The sequence below is a fragment of the Lycium barbarum genome, chromosome 5 (assembly GCF_019175385.1).
Source record: "Lycium barbarum isolate Lr01 chromosome 5, ASM1917538v2, whole genome shotgun sequence".
NCBI lineage: Eukaryota > Viridiplantae > Streptophyta > Magnoliopsida > Solanales > Solanaceae > Lycium > Lycium barbarum.
Genome location: NC_083341.1, coordinates 126,829,132 through 126,846,134, shown reverse-complemented (window position 1 = coordinate 126,846,134; position 17,003 = coordinate 126,829,132). Strand labels below are relative to the sequence as shown.

Genomic DNA, 17,003 nt, shown 5'->3' with positions numbered 1-17,003 from the left:
TGCAATCTCTTGGGTTTGAGTGGAATATGATTGGAGAAGGGTTTGGAGCTCTCAAGACTTGGGGGAAATATGGGAAATGAAATAAATGAACAAGGGGGCTATATATAACAAAAATGAAATCTAGACCGACCCGTATATACGGGCCGTATAATTTATATGGTCCGTATAATTTGACCGTATAATCTCACCAGGGAGTTATCTTTGTCTGTAAGCATTCTACAGACAATTATACGGGCTGTATAATTTATACGGTCCGTATAAATGGCCATATAAACTGGAAATTCTCGAAACGTAACCTCGTCGATTCATTTGACTTCCAATCCTTGTGGAACCTTCTTGGTACTTATGTAACACTTCATCAATCAACTACGAGGCCCTATAGCAACCCTTCAAGACATCACTAAATATGTATCAAATCAACTATCGCGAAAACTCTTCCAACATGACTTACATTTCACTTCCTTCAACATACTTAGAGCCCGTTTAGATTGGCTTATAAGTTGCTTATAAGTTGTTTTCAGCTTTTTTGAGTGTTTGGCTGACCAGCTTAAAGTCATTTTATGCTTAAAATAAGCTCAAAAAAATAATTGGGCCCATTTGACTTAGCTTATCTAAAGCAGCTTATAAGCTGAAAACAACTTATAAGCCAAAAAAAAAAAGTTAGACTACCCCAAGTTATTTTTTTTTTAGCTTATAAGCTGTTTTCAGCTTGTAGGCATAAGCGCATCCAAACAGGCTCTTAGTTCCATCGACTCATATGACTTCAAAATCTCATGGTATGCTCTTAAAACTATTAGACACTCTCCTTAATCTCATAAGAACCTCGTGTTCATCTTAAGCTCGCATTAGTCTACTCACAAGGCAACAATCCGAAATCTCCGAGATGTAACAGATTTATTAGCTATGAGCAGATAAGTGGGACTGTTCTTATGGGTAATGATCAAGTACGTGAAATAGTGGGCATTGGTTCAGCCCGTATATGGTGTCATGACGGCTGATAACGTCCAAATCCACTCCTCAAAGAGAAAGTGTACACGGTCGTCGCAATATAATTTACCCAACTATGAGTCGGGGTCAATCCCATAGGGAACAATATACTAGGCGATTTAAACAAGTAAGGAATTATCACCAACTAAGCTAAGCCAAACACTTTTTCAATATTTGGTTTTCGATTTAAAAACTAACAAAGATAAATCTAACTAGAAAGCGGGTAAAATGATCAATGGCCACAATTTTGGATACAAAGGAAATTACACTCAAGTAACGATTCAATGTATTTCATGATTTTACAACTAAGAGCAGGTTTATGTTAATAGATAATGGTTTCTACAATCTCATTGTAAGTCTTCCAACCAAATCAATGAATTTCACTCTAAGCTTTTCCAAGCCTTAGAGTGTGATATCAAGCACAACTAATTGAATCTCAAAAACTTTCCAATTCCTAGCTCAAGCTATTAAATGGGTTTAATGACCCAAATTCTTGTTAATTAATTTTTTCCAACCTATATTTCCTCTTCCAAGCTCAATCAAAGTAAATGGGTGAGCCTTAGGGTTAGCTAATCCCTTAAGAAACATTAAATAACAAGATTAATTAAATCAACAAAGACCCACTTCAATAGCAATAAAAATCATTTAATACATAAGCAAAACAAGAGTTTCATTCAACACTTTAATCATAGATTATTTCCATAAACAAGATTCAAGTGAAGAAAATAAATACTACACACTTGGATATACAATACAAAGTAAGGAATTAAAGAAATGAATCAAAGGTTTAAGAAATGCTTAACCAAATCTTCAAATCTTCAACCCCAAAGTGTTGTGTAGGAACCTAGTCTTTAAAACTTGTATGAAATGGCCAAAGATGAGTTTTACAAACCCTAGCATTCTATTTATAGAAGTGCCAAAACGGGAACAAAAATACTCTGCGTGCACAACGTGCGTCTCGCAGGTTGTATCGCATGTTCAACCTGCGGTTCGCAGGTTGTACAAAACTCTCGCAGGTCTTGCAATGTTCAGAGATGACTTACAGCACATGCGGTCATGGATGTGTCTCGCAGGTGGTACCTGTGTCTCGCAAGTGATGCTCGCAGATGCTGCATCCAATTTCTTCAAACTTCCAAAATCTCTGTACAAACTTGCTGCAGAACATGCGGCTCACATGTGTGACTGCGACTCGTAGGTCACGCTTCTTCTATTTTGGCTTGTTTTGCTCTATTTTGCTCCATTTTGGTCCATTTTGCTCGGTTATGCTCTCTGGACATCTTATCCTACAAAACGACATAAATACACGAAAAGTAACACCAAAAGTGCTTGAAGAGTTACAAAAGCTTAAGAAATTAGCATCGAATATCCCGTAATTTTACGGCACATCAACGGCATCATAAGAACATTGTCTAATGTTCGACATATTCCTGATATGAAAAAGAATCTGATCTCTCTTGGTACTCTTGATAAGCTCGGATATAAGCATGCGGGTGAAGGTGGAATCTCCAAGGTGACCAAGGGTTCTCTGGTCATATTAAAGGCCAAACTGGAGTGTGGTCTTTATTTACTTATGGGCAACACCATTCTAGGTACTGCAAATGGTGCAATCTCATAGTTATCAAATGATGACAACGCTAAGATGTGGCATATGAGATTAGGTCACATGAGCGAGAGGGGGTTGGCAATTTTGACCAACCGAAACCTTTTGAAAGGTGAGAATATTATTAGACTTGATTTTTGTGAGCATTGTGTCCGTGGAAGGCACAAACAGGTCAGCTTTAGCACAGGAAATCACAAAACCAAAGGGGTACTTGACTACATTCATTCAAATTTATGGGGTCAATCTCAGGTTTCATCCAAAGGTGGAAAGAGGAATCATCTTACTTTCATTGATGATTTTTCATGCAAGGTTTGGGTATACTTCTTAAAGGATAAAAGTGATGTCTGTGAGAAATTCCAAAACTGAAAGACATTAATTGAAAGTCAGTGTGACAGAAAGATTAAATGTCTTCGAACAGATAACGGCTTGGAGTTTTGTAATGAAGAGTTTGACAATTTCTGCAAGATTCATGGTGTATTGAGACATAGAACTGTTAGGCATACACCACAACAGAATGAAGTAGCTGAAAGGATGAACCGCACTCTTCTTGAGAAAGCACAATGTATGCTTTCTAATGACAAGATGCGTAAGGAGTTCTGGGCTGAAGCAGTAAATATTGCTTCTTATGTTGTTAATCATTCTCCAATATTGGTGATTGACTTCAAAACTCCAAATTAGGTATGTTCAAGTAAACCGTCTGATTACTCATACTTAAAAATCTTTGGATGTCCTACATATTATCATGTAAGTGATGGAAACCTAGAACGTAGAGCTTAGAAAGGTTTATTTATGGGATATGTTGAAGGGGTAAAGGGATATAGAATATGGAGTTTAGATCCTCTTAAGTTTGTAATCAGTAGAGATGTTACTTTTGATGAGGCTTCTATGCTTGATCCTAGAAAGACTTCTATTGAGTTTGAAGGACAAAAAAGTTCTTACAACAGAAACGGTGGAGGAAAATGTGAAACTCACCGAGCAGGAGGATCAAGTGACTCAGGTGGAGCCAAATAATAAAAATGCTCAATAGTAGTACCTGAAGGTGAACCATGCAGTATAGTTACTAGAAGGGAACGATCTCCAAATCCTAATCCAAAATATTATCCTCAGCCTTCGCAAGCTAATCTTGTGGCCTATGCATTAGCTATTGTCAAGAGAAAATAAAGGATCTGGAACCCTCAAGCTATACAGAAGCTACTATGTGTGGTGAAGCTGATCAACAGCGTTTAGCTATGACCGAAGAGATGGAGTATCTCCACAAGAACCAGACATGGGATTTGGTGAGTCTACCAAATGGGAAGAGAACTGTTAGTTGCAAACGGGTCTTCAGAAGAAAGGATGGCATTTCGGGTGTTGAAGATAGAAGATACAAAGCGAGATTGGTTGCTAAGGGTTTTTGTCAAAAGGAGGGAATAGACTATAATGAGATTTTCTCACCAGCCATGAAGCATAGCTCAATTCGTTTGTTACTAGCTTTCGTTGCCCATTATGACTTGAAGCTTCATCTACTTGATGTTAATAATGCATTCTGACATAGTGAACTTGAAGAGGCTATCTTCATGAATCAACCCGAGGGTTTCCTTATTGAAGGAAAAGAAGACCAGGTTTGTCAATTAAATAAATTTTTGTATGGTTTGAAAAAGTCACCACAACAGTGGTACAAGAGATTTGATGTGTTCATGATTAATAAAGGTTTCTCGAGAAGTGTATTTGATAGCTGCGTGTATCACATGACAGTATCTAGTAATTTAAATTTTTATTTACTGTTATATATTGATGATATGCTTGTTGCTGCTAATAGTATGACAGAGATAAATGATTTGAAAAAACTACTAAGTAAGGAGTTTGACATGAAAGATTTAGGTGAAGCTAAGAAAATTCTTGGAATGGAGATTCACAGGAAAAATAGTGAGGTGCATCTCTCACAGAAAAAGTATATTGAGAAAGTAGTTCAGAGGTTTGGCATAAATAAATTTAAACCCCTTACTTTACCGTTAGCACAACATTTCAGACTTTCTTCTTTAATGGCTCCGCAATCAAAGGAAGAAGGTGGAGTATATGTCAAAAGTTACTTATTCTAGTACAATTGGTAGCATTATGTATACTGTGGTTTGCACTCGATCTGATATTGCTCAAGTAGTGAGTGTGGTAAGTCGATTCATGTCTAATCTGGGTAAGACACATTGGGAAGCAATTAAGTGGATATTGAGATATCTTAAAGGTTCTTCGAATATTGGTATAACTTTTTGTAGGATGAGAAATGAAGGCTTCTCAGCCCTTGGTTATGTGGATTCTGATTTTGCAGGTGATCTTGATAGAAAGAGATCAACAATGAGCTATAGCTTTACTCTTGCAGGTAGTGCCATTAGTTGGAAGGAAACTCTCCAGTCTATAGTTGCTTTGTAACAGAAGCAGTAAAGGAGGCTATATAATTGAAAGGTTTGATATCAGAGTTGAGTAGGGTTCAACATGAACCAACTCTAAAATGTGCTAGCCAGAGTGCTATTCACTTGATAAAAAAATCAGAGATTTTATGGTCGCACAAAAAATAATGACATCAGATTCCATTTTATTCGTGATGTTATTGAACAAGGCACAGGTAAGGTCTTGAAGGTTGACACAAAGGAAAATGCAGCGGATATGTTGACCAAGATGGTTCCTCTTGTCAAGTTCAGTCATTATATGAATTTGGCAGGAGTTCGCATCAACTGATGCATCAGAATGGAGAATGACAAGGCAAGGTAGAACTACCAGTATGTACAAGGTTTTGGTTAGTGTCTCTTGTTTCCTACATGGAGTTAGCTCACGTAGGCTTAGAGACATTGGACTGAATGACGTTCATATGGAAGCTCAAAATTCACCTCAAGGTGGAGATTGTGAAGTTGAGAATATATTCAAGCCAATTCCTACTTAAAAGAAGAAAGAAATAAAAGGAAACTTTTTCTTTGTTGGTTTTCGAGTATTATTGGATTTAGATCCTTTCTGGGAAAGGATTAGACCTAGTAGTATAAATACATACTAGCTAGGGTTTATTAAGTAGGATAGAACATAGAATCTAAGAGTATTCAATCTTGTAGCTTACTTTCTACTTTGATATTACTAAAAGTGTCGGTCGTTCTCCGTGGACTAGGATCACATCGATCCAAACCATGTTAAAAATTACTGTGTTTTTATCGTTTCCGCGCTAATAAGGAGTGTTACAATAAAAGGTGACGATGAGTATTGCCTGGGAAGGGCAATGGAAAGTTGTCGCACTCATTCTTCTGTGTCAGCATTTTGTAAAATCCAAAGTTGTATTGTAGCACTAAATCTTGAAGAAATTGCTGCTAATTTGCCCTCAATATCTATCAAGTTAAAATACAATGTTATGCTAGTCTGATGTTCTTATCACACTACAATGAGATAGTCCTGATTTCTTCTGTTCCAACATTAAACTCAGCTATCTTGATTTTTGAAGCAAAGCAACAATCAACGAAGAAATAGATGACTCCATAAATGTAAATTCCTTTCGACTTCTTCAATGGGTGAAAATAGGGTATGGATTTGACCTCTCTCCATGATTGACCCAGATTTAGAGTGAAAACCCATTGTCTTGTTGACTTTTTTGTATCGTAAAGTGTTATCAAGACTTTATGCCTCCTTTTATCAGGGTCAACACCTAACGAATAGTGACATCGCTAACTTAAATCATTGTCAAATTTAGACGACGAAGAAATCTCGTTTCTCTTGTACTAGGATTACAATAACAGTTGTTCGAAAACATGCACTCCATAAGCAGAACAAACCTTTAACTTACTTGAATTTAGGATAGTTAAGGCCATCCAAATTCTGAAGTGGAGCAATACAAGCTTCGGTTTGTCTCAACTTCGATTCTATGGTGTAAAAGTTTTCTCGGCCCCATGTTCGTAGGAATAATTTTGTCCTATGATTAAGGCGGGATATAGAGCGGCTATGATGAAAGTCAACAAAATCGGGATCTGATATTAGAAAATTACATAATCTAAAAATACACTTGAAACGCATTAAAGATTTGACAGGAATTCTAGAGAATATATCAGTAATCGAAACCCTAGACTCTCTCCTCTTGACTCTGTCCTTTGAGACCATGGAGATTTAGGGCAGCCATGGCTTCCACCGTCTCTCCCCAACCTTTGGCTGCAGGAGAGCCTCCCCAAAACCCTACGAACACCAATACAAACCCTACTTATGCCGATAGATTGAATCAAACAAAATCAACCATTAACTTTTCTCAAACTAGCTTGATACCTATTGAAGTTGTTCATAGAATTCCTACATTAAGGTTTACGTTGGATGAACGACGAGCTTTCACTAAGGAGGAGTGAATTTGTCACACCCCACCCTTGGTAAGGTGTGATTGGCACCCGGCACCCTACGGGAACGAACAAACCAACTTATAACTTGCATCCTTCTTGTCTCGAATGGTAAAAATATGACTAAGGGTTAAATATGAACATAATATCATGCATAAATATATGTCCAATGGGCTATGATGCCAGCATAACTACCGACACAACATAACTAAGCCATACACAGGAACTGTCTGCAAAGCCTCTATGAATATGACTAAAATATACAAGTCGGACAGGGCCCCCGACATACCCTTAACACGATTCATATATATATATACTTAGGCTGGACAATGCTACAGAACGAAGTGGAGCCACCAAACGTAATTGGTACCTGAAGGCAGCCTATGGTGGAAGATCCTCGTCTCATCTATTTACACCTGTGGGCATGAACGCAACGTCCACAAGAAGGGATGTCATTACGAACAATGTACTGAGTATGTAAGCCATGAATAGTAGCATGATATAAGAATGCAGATAACATAAGATAAGTGAGCAATTATACCTCGTACACTTCCTGAGGTTTCTGTCACGTAAATTAACTTGTCTATAGGAAAAACATTTCATAACCATCCATACACAATATACACACATATTTGCATTCATATACATTTACTATACATACATCTGTCATATCCGCACCCGGCCCTGTTGGGACTCGGTGTCATCCGTACTCGGCCCTTTCGGGACTTGGTGTCATCCGTACCCGACCTTTTCGAGGCTCGATGTCATCCGTACCCGGCCTTTTCAGGACTCGGTGTTATACCCAACTGATCAGTGGGAGTGCAATGCATACAACATGCATACATATAAAAACATAAAAAAAATACATAAATAAAATCAACATCATTATTAGCATTATCATTATCATTATCACTATATCATTTCTTGAAGGATCAACCATCGTAAGATAAAATCGATAATGTCATGAGAGTATCGAGAACCATGAACTTAGATAGCATTAGAAATAGAATCGTCATTGCTATATCTCACCTCGAAAGAACAAGTATTATGAGGTGAGATCAATCATAAAGAATAGTTTCACAGATCATGAATAAGCTCAATAATATTGCAAGGATCATGAGATTCATAGGCTTCTAGCATTTATGGAGGCAAGGATATTATAGACATGGTACACAGGTTTATAACAAGGAATCATGCCTCTAGAAAGAAATGGTTTAGCCATACATACCTTTCGGTTTCCTTGATCACTTAACGTTTATTCTTCAAAGCCCGCAAATCTACACATAAACCATTTATACTATCATTAGGCATGTTGTCACCCGCTTGTCTCAAGCATTTAAATAAAACCCCTTTAGGATCTATCGAAATTCGGGTAGCATCTCCCCTGTTTATATGCCTAGCCCGAAATCATAATATAGCAACCAACAACAATACCAACATCAACCACAATATTATCAATACCAATATATTCCATAAAACGTCCCACACAATGTTCTATCCAATTCCTCCACCCACAAATTAATTATATGATCATTTAATAACCTTTCCTCTGTAAATAAATTTAAATTAATATAACTAAGGGAAGATTGATACCTTTCACCCGCTAGAACCGCAATATTTTTAGTTATCACCTTGATTCCAAGCCAAGATTCACCGCAATACGATATTGTAATCACAACTATACGTTATCCGGAGATTTCACTTAATTTACGTTAAAATTTAGTGCGAGGAAGTTGGGAGAATTTTTCCGAAAATTTGGGAAATATTTGGAGTGTTTTGGACTGAAAATGAAGGGTTTTAACACTTATATAGTGGGTTGAAGTCGGTGGCACTGTAGCACTGTAGCAGCGCGCGACATTGCTTTGCCCGCCTAATTTGTAACGTCCATGATTATCTACTTCGATGTCGTATCGATGAGCCGTTAGTTGCGTTGGAAACTAGACTTGACGAACTTCATTTTAGGCTTTTGAAACACCTTAAAACTCCTAATATACCTAGAGATATACCCCTCCAACATTGACCCAAAATTCTATCCAAAAGTCTGCCAAAATTTTCGACAAATTTATTTTCTTCTATTTGCTCGGTCCCGGAGTCTCCCATAGCTTATTATATGAACTTAAACCCTCGTAACCATAAGGTTGGAGCATATAATATCATATATCCTTGAAAGTAACTCCAGTAACCGTACTTAAAACAACCATCAATACTTATAAATTTTAACGTACGAAACTATGGGGTGTAACAGAATTCATCAAGCCGTTGTGGTTAAACTATCCAGGGGGCCCTGGCATTTGTGCCAAACCATGCAATGGTTCTTCCATCTTTAGCTGGGGGTCAACTTGTGGCTGCATCTTTTGAATGTAAGTGTTCCGAATATTCAATTGACCCCTACTAATGTTCTTCATGCTTTAATGTCAGACAATATGGAAAATTTGAATGCTATGGATAATCCTACTAAAAAGAAGCCTATTAGAATTGTGGCCGAGAGGTATGAGACAGGAGCTTTAGTGGAAGATCTTTTGGAAGCTTTTGATGGTGATTTGGGCTTTGACATATTTGATGAAGAAGATGAGAATGAAATATTGGATGAATGCTTTGCTAAGGTAGCTAGGGATGGAGATCTTTCACCTAGGCAACAAAGAAGTGGATTCAAGACAAAGAAGACTCATGGAAGAAAACATAGTTAGGATGGTAAAGTGTCTGAGGAGGTTGTTCTAAGGTAACTGCCAATGAGAGTGGCAAAACAAAAGGAGACAAAGCTAAACTACATCAACAAGGTCTAATAGATCCAAGAAGATTTGATGAAGTATCAAGAGATTTTGAAGCTATTGGAAGAAGAAGACAAAGTGAAGAATCAGATTTTTATCGGGCTGCATCTCCTTGAGGAATTCACAATTCCAAAAAAAAAACAAGGGTTTGACTCTATATTCTTGCTTATTTTAATATTTCACTATTTAAGAATTATCAGTTGTAATATCGTCATAGAGAGTGTTATAAACTCTGTGATGATCATAGAATATTTAGTGCTTTCTTCTTCTTAATTTTTACATGCATGTTAGTTAGTAGAGGTTTTTTACACCTCAATAGGATTAGTAAGGTAAAGTTTTGCCCCTCCTTGCTTGTACTTTTCCTTTGCGTTTCGCTTTTATTATATAAATAAAAAACTAGCCCTAGACACCTCGCCTAGTGGATTTGCATATATATATATATATATATATATATATAGAGAGAGAGAGAGAGAGAGAGAGAGAGAGAGGAATTTCAGGTTTTGTTTCTGCAGTGCTCTTCATCTTCTTCACTTCCATGAGAAAACCCTCCATTGTGTTCAGCTAGCTTTTGTATTTTTTTTCTTCATTTTCTATTCCTTTTGGAACTTTTATGTGTATGTATAATTGTTTTTCTCCTTTTCCTTCTAGGACTTGTACTCTTTTTTATTTACGACACCATAATAAAAATTTCATAAAAGAACTTGAAAATAACATCAAAAAGAAAGTACCACGCGTAGTGTAGTAATAAATAAAATCTTTAGATATGCAAGTTATGATTGATATAAAGAAAGCCAAGATGAGTCCAACTACATTTTACGTTCCAAACAAAATAGAATTAGTCAAAATAAATAGCAGTAAATATATATAGCTGCTAATTTTCCCCTTTTCCTATTAAGTTCTAAAACCTTATCTTCAGGATTACATACTTACATCTAACTTCCACAACGAGAAAATTTTGAAATCTTAGATTCCAACATTAAATTCCTAGTTTATTGTTGCAATAATAATTAAAAAAAATAATATCTCCATCAATTCAAACTCCTCCTGTAGTAATGGGAAAAAGTAAGGTGCATTTTTTGCCATGATTCACTTGTGATTATAGTGAAAACTCAATATCATAAAGGTTTACGAACGAAAGATTAATCCTCGAAATTTATACTTCTTTGTATATGGTTCTAAACCTAATGTATTATGTATAGTAACAAAAGGTTTCGTTGTCAAGGGAATTTATGCAAGAATGAAATCTTACTTTTCATGTTAATTATGAATAATAGGTATTGCACCCTTGTACTCCACAAGCATAAAAATCCTTTAACATAATCAACTATAGGATAATTTATAAAAGGCAGAATACCAAAAGACCTATCTAAATTTGGTGCATTTTATTCAGAATTTATAGACAGAGTCAGGATTTAAAGTCTTGAGTTCTGAATTTACCACAAAACTCGTAGCTTGTCTTAGTTAGTTGGTTCACAATTAAATATTTCTGTATATTTGATAGATTTCTTAATATAATAAAGAGTTTAAGAAAAAAGTCATGATTGAGTTCTGGCGCCGTATCTAATAGGCTTTGCTCTTGATTCAAATCCTTCTTAAACTATACTTGGTCCTAATTATCCTCATGTACTTGGATTTTCTATAATCATTGCCCCTCAAAGAATAATTGGTCCTAATTACCCCTCTATACTTGACGTTTCTATAATCGTTACCCCTCAAAAGAAAAATGGTAAAAGAAGAAAATATTGGGTTGTATTTTAATGGAGATACATGGAAGGAGATAAGGAAATAGTAATTAGAATGGCTAAAAATAAAGGAAACGATATTTTAGGTTCTTTTTACAAATCAGATTATAATATGATGTGACTGTTATTTTACACTCTCACGCGTCAAATGACATTTGAAATCATTTGGATTATAGGAAAGCCAAGTAAAGAGAGTAATTTGGACCGGTCGTTATTTGAGGGGGTAAAGATTATTTAAAAAATAAATAAAAAATAAAAAAGACAAGTACAAGGGTTAATTGAGACCAGCCATAATTTACGAGGAGTTTAAATAAAATACACAAATTTGGAAGGGTCTTTTAAGTATTCTGCCTTTATAAAACCATCTAATTCCTCTATACGAAAAGTGAGGCTTTTCTACATTCCACTATGGTGTAAAAAAAAAAAAATCATCCCTTGAGCGTGCAAGGAATTTGATTTTTATCAAGGTGATACATAGCGTGATTCTGATGGTGTTCTCAAGAGATTAATCTAATTCAATAGAGTTACAAAATCTAAAAAATGCAATTACAACGCATTAAAATTTTGACTGGTATATATATATATATATATATATATATATATATAGAGAGAGAGAGAGAGAGAGAGAGAGAGACTTTCTTTGGGCAGTCTTCATCTTCTTTTACATAAAATTCAAACTTGAAATGGTGACATGCAAATCCCTTTTCCTTCTAGACTTCTTATTTTCTGGTATTTTTGTCAGGGAAAATTATGTGTATCTACTAATTAAATTCTTAACAACTTTTCAAGGCATCAGAGGAAGGGATTAGAGCGAGTCTAGGGTCTTCCAGAATCACTTGCCCGCAACCGTTCTTTAGATGCATTAGCGTGAGTGCTTCCATGCCCGGTAAACTTGATAAACTAAATTGAAATCCTTTTACTTGGCTCGAAGATCAGAATGCTAATTATGAGGAAAATGTGGTACCAAAGAAATTAATGTCATGAAATGAAGATGAAGAATTCTCCATGTCTAGAAATCTGAATTATGGGAAGAAAGAGAGCCAGCTAAAAGATGAACAAGGCAACCATTGGTGGGATATTGAAATTGGAAGATAAGATTCAATGAAGTCTCAATACTAAAAAAAGGGGCATTTTCGACCAAAAGATTTCGACCACAATTTTGGTCGAAAAAAAATCGACCACAAGTGGTCGAAATTTACAGAATTTAATTTTTATTAAATTTTTTATAGAATTTCGACCACACTGGGTCGATGTTTTAACTGGAAAAGTGAATTTCGACCATGTGTGGTCGAAATTAATTTTTGTACAAATAATAAATGGGAAAAAAATATTTTATACATAATTAAATTATATAAATATAAAACAATTAATTAAAAAATAAAAACAAAAAACTAATTTCGACCGCATGTGGTCGAAAATTTGAACAGATTTTTTTTAATTCCAATTGGGTCTCTTTTTGTTTTATTTTTGCTCCTTCTCTTTCTCTCTCTTTCCTCTCTCCCTCTCCTCTCTCTACGCCTCCCCCCACCCGACTGCCCCACCACCGTCGACGCTTAACTCGCAGCCACCTCCTTTCCCGACCAGCAGCGTCTCCACCGCCGTTTTCGAGCAGCAGGTATTTTTTTTTTCAATCTCATGAATACAAGCCCTAAATTGAACTAGTTCTCAAGAATGTATTTCAATACCATGTTATTAGTTGCATTGCCTTCCATATTTAATAGGTTTGATAACTTTTCTTTGTTGAATCTGTGGTTGATTTCAAATTATTTTGTATAGGATAGCTCAAATTTGGTGTTTAAAAAAGTGAATAAATTTGCCCCCTTTTGAGTTTTTTTGACAATACATTCATTGGGACAACTTTAAAACTGGTAAATGCATAAATGTTTTCTTTACTTATACACGTTGATCTGTGGTTGATTCATCATTTCTGGACTCTGATAAGCATCTTTTCTGCTTTAGTTTCATCTATCGTTGCATCTAAAATGATTTTGTATAGGATAGCTTAAAGTTGGCATCAAAAAAAAAAAGGGAGTGAATAAATTGCCAACTTTCGAATTTTTTGACAATATTTTTTTTATAACCGTGGTGTCCCGGCCAGCTTGTATTTCAATACCATGTTGTTAGTTGCATTACCTTCTATATTTAGTAGATTTGATAACCTTTTTTTAAATCCCAGTAATTGTTCTAGGGTTTATATCATGTTATTTTTTAAGGGTTTTGAATTGAAATTGAATGAAATATTGAAATTAAATTGGTCTGGATGCCACCTTTATAAAACATAGATTGTTTAACTATGATGAATTCGGATGCCTTATGTTGGCGTTAGGCATAATGAATAAGAGGTTCATATGTTTTCCTCTCTGTTATTTTCCTTTTTTGCAGTTAGTGTGAGCGAAGTTGAAGCATTATTTGAGCTGTTCAAGAATATTAGCAGTTCCGTAATAGATGACGGGCTAATAAGCAAGGTAGTCTTCCCTTAATTGCCCAAACATACTTTTACTGGCTTTCAATGTGGGGTTGTAACTTCCTGCTGCATCATTCCAGATGGATTGGTTCATGAGTTAGTGCAATACTAGGCTAAGTTCTGCGTCTTTCACCCGCATCTTTTTGAGTTTCCTTGTTCTCCTTTGACCTTTTGTTGAAATCATAAGTTAGTTATACTTTATTTAAATGATTGAAAGGGATGGAAACTTGAAACCTTACTGGAAGTATCTCAAATCATGACATTTGGTAGGCGTTGGGAAACTTTCCTTGACTCAGCTACAACAGGAATCATAATTGTCTTTTCTGATGGTTACTCGATCATGGGATGAAAGAGTTATTTTTGAGAGAGTGAAAATGTTATTTCCGTGAGATATTTGGTGGAGTTCTCTTTTCCACATAAACGGCAAACCATTGATTGTCAAAGCTACATGTGACAGAATCAACATGGCTTTGTTTGCAAGTCTAGCTTACCTTATCAGTTTTTTGAAGTCTATTGTCTTTGGAGTATATCTCATCCTTGCTTATTTTTACCGTTAATTTCTACTAAATGCAAAATATCAAACTGTTTTGTGCTAAAAATTTTGCTGCAGCAACTTCTGAAGATGGAATTATGGGATTATATATTCCTTCTACGTACTTGGTTTTGTTTTTCTAATTCTCTTGAAAATCATGTTGGTGGTACAGGAAGAATTTCAGTTGGCTGTATTCAAGAACAGAAAAAAAGAAAACCTTTTTGCAAATCGGGTATGATACTTCTTTGATATGGAGCATTTTTTTTCCTGTTTGAAAATGATACATTCATTGCATTCATGATATGTTTTTGATTCTCCATTTTTTCTTGTTTTAGCTTTGCAAAAGCTTTTGTTTAGCTTATCGAAAGCTTGCAAGGAGTTACTATTGTGAACAAGTGAGTATGATCCCTGAAATCCTATAATGTGATGCTTTTTTTTGCTGTGGTGTTATTGTTGAAAGATGGTATAAAATTATTTGGCTTTTCTCTATCTTTAAATTACTTCTGTATTTTGGTAAGAGCCATAATGGTTACCTACTCAAGATCAGATGATTGCATTCTTCTGCTAATGGTAAGAGCCATGATGTTCACCTTATCTACTCTTCTTTTTCCTATTTCTATCCTTTTTTCTATATGGAGCTTCTACAGCCCATATTTTGCAGGCCTATTAAAATTACCAAAATATGTGGTGTCAAGTGTTTCACAATTTGTCGAAGAGACAAATCCTAAATACCAGATTTTGTCCTTGTAGGTCAGTTCAAGAGGTAAACATTCAATTTGGCATTGATGGAATACATTCCTTTTCTTGGTATAATACATAGTGTTGCTCTTGAACAGAAGACAAATAAAACTAACATTTTAAATTTTTTTGATTGTGAGAATAATAGAAGCGATCCAAGAGTTTGATGCTTCGTTGTATTCTTTTAATTGGTCTTTAATATTTATTCTACATTTAGTTGTATTTCTTGGTTTAAGTTGGCATAACTAAGATGAGAGAAAAATTTGAAATTTATTCTTTGATAGTGAAGGTAAAGGTATGCTGTGACAACCCAAACTGCAAATCCTTTGAATGTAAGAGCTGTAAAATTGAATTAAAATAGAGGAAAATGATGGAAGGATTCTTAATTATTTTTGTGGGAAGCTGGATATTTTATTGACTTCAATAAAACATATACCTAAAGATTCTTCTCTTTTAAAGTTGCAATTGCAGAGAGCGGCTATCACACATGCTATGCATGATTTTAAAAGGTTTAACTAAGGGGTTTTATTCTTGAATATTTGTATTTGCAGATTTTGAAGCATGAGCGCTCAACAAGGTCGCGAAGCTTAATTTTCAGATTTATTTTTTGTCGCAAAGACAAGTGAAACTATATGTGAAAATGGTATGGTCATGTTGAAGGTATTTTCCACCTCGTTTCCTCCTGATTATTGGACTTGCTTTAGTTTGGGATCCTTGCTTCTGGAGGGAACTGTGGAAAGAAGTCAAAACTTGGCATTACCTTTTGTGAAAATGCAGAGCAAGGGACCTATATTCTGGAGGTTGTTAAAATTCTATTTACTTTTTTGCTAGGAGTTGGCAAATATATTAGACATACGATGTTGTTGTCTGATGAGATTTTTCTTTTTTCTTGATTATAAGGAGTATGAAGCTATGAAGCATCAAGTTGCTCAGCTAACAAGAACACTTAATTTCTCGGAGGCTAGGATGTTGGGTATGCAAGCCCAAATTAATAGTTTATGATGGATATGTTTAAATGGATATGTATATTATCTTTAAGGGTTTGAATGTAGTTTTAGTTCGAATTAGAAGTACTTTTAAGTTTATAATGTTTAAGTGTTTGAATGATGTTTATGATGTTTGAATGTAATTTATGATGTTTAAGTGTTTGAATGTAATTTTTAATTTTAAGTACTTTGAGGTTGAATTTGATTGTTTATAAGTGTTTGAATGGACAATGTTTAAGTGTTCAAGTGTTTGAACATTGTTTATGGTTGTTGTGTAGCATTGTTGATGAAATGGATGACTATTTTGGTTGATGATTTGATTATTTGGAAATTGGCAGGTGGGCTGCCAAAAGCTGGCAAATGCTGGAAAAAATATTCCAGATTTTCGACCACAGGTGGTCGAAATCAGCCCAGATATTTCACAATTTCGACTACATGAGGTCGAAAAAAAGAAAATAAAAATTCAATTTCGACCACATGTGGTCGAAATTCTGCAAGATTCTTGCCAGATTTCGACCACATGTGGTCGAAATTCTCGGCCCATTTTACAATTTCGACCACATGTGGTCGAAATTGAATTTTTATTTTCTTTTTATATTTAAATATAAATAATGTTTTCGATCACACGTAGTCGAAAAAGTTAAATATAATTTAATAGAAAAATAATTTTTTCGACCACATGTGGTCGAAAACAATTTTTCCCTTAATTTCGGTAGAATGTGATTTCGATCAAGCTGTTATCGACCTACGCGTGTGGTCGAAAAAATGATCGAAATAAAGGCTTTTTCGACCTCGTGTGGTCGAAATTTTTGGTCGAAAATTCCTGTTTTTTTAGTAGTGTCTTGTGCTACATTGCAC

The 17,003-nt window shown here is 35.3% G+C and overlaps 1 long non-coding RNA gene across 5 annotated transcripts; it reads left to right on the top strand.

The window, feature by feature from the left end:
• The first annotated feature begins 12,868 nt into the window (after positions 1 to 12,868).
• LOC132641460 (uncharacterized) lies at positions 12,869 to 16,325 on the top strand. Of its 5 annotated transcripts, none has more exons than XR_009582863.1 (6): positions 12,870 to 13,040; positions 13,808 to 13,890; positions 14,594 to 14,653; positions 14,757 to 14,816; positions 15,069 to 15,959; positions 16,060 to 16,325. It is a non-coding gene; the product is annotated as an uncharacterized LOC132641460 (long non-coding RNA). The 5 variants fall into 5 exon arrangements; XR_009582862.1 differs by having other exon boundaries at positions 14,757 to 15,228; positions 15,711 to 15,959; XR_009582864.1 differs by having other exon boundaries at positions 12,871 to 13,040; positions 14,757 to 15,171; positions 15,711 to 15,959.
• The last annotated feature ends 678 nt before the right edge of the window (positions 16,326 to 17,003 follow it).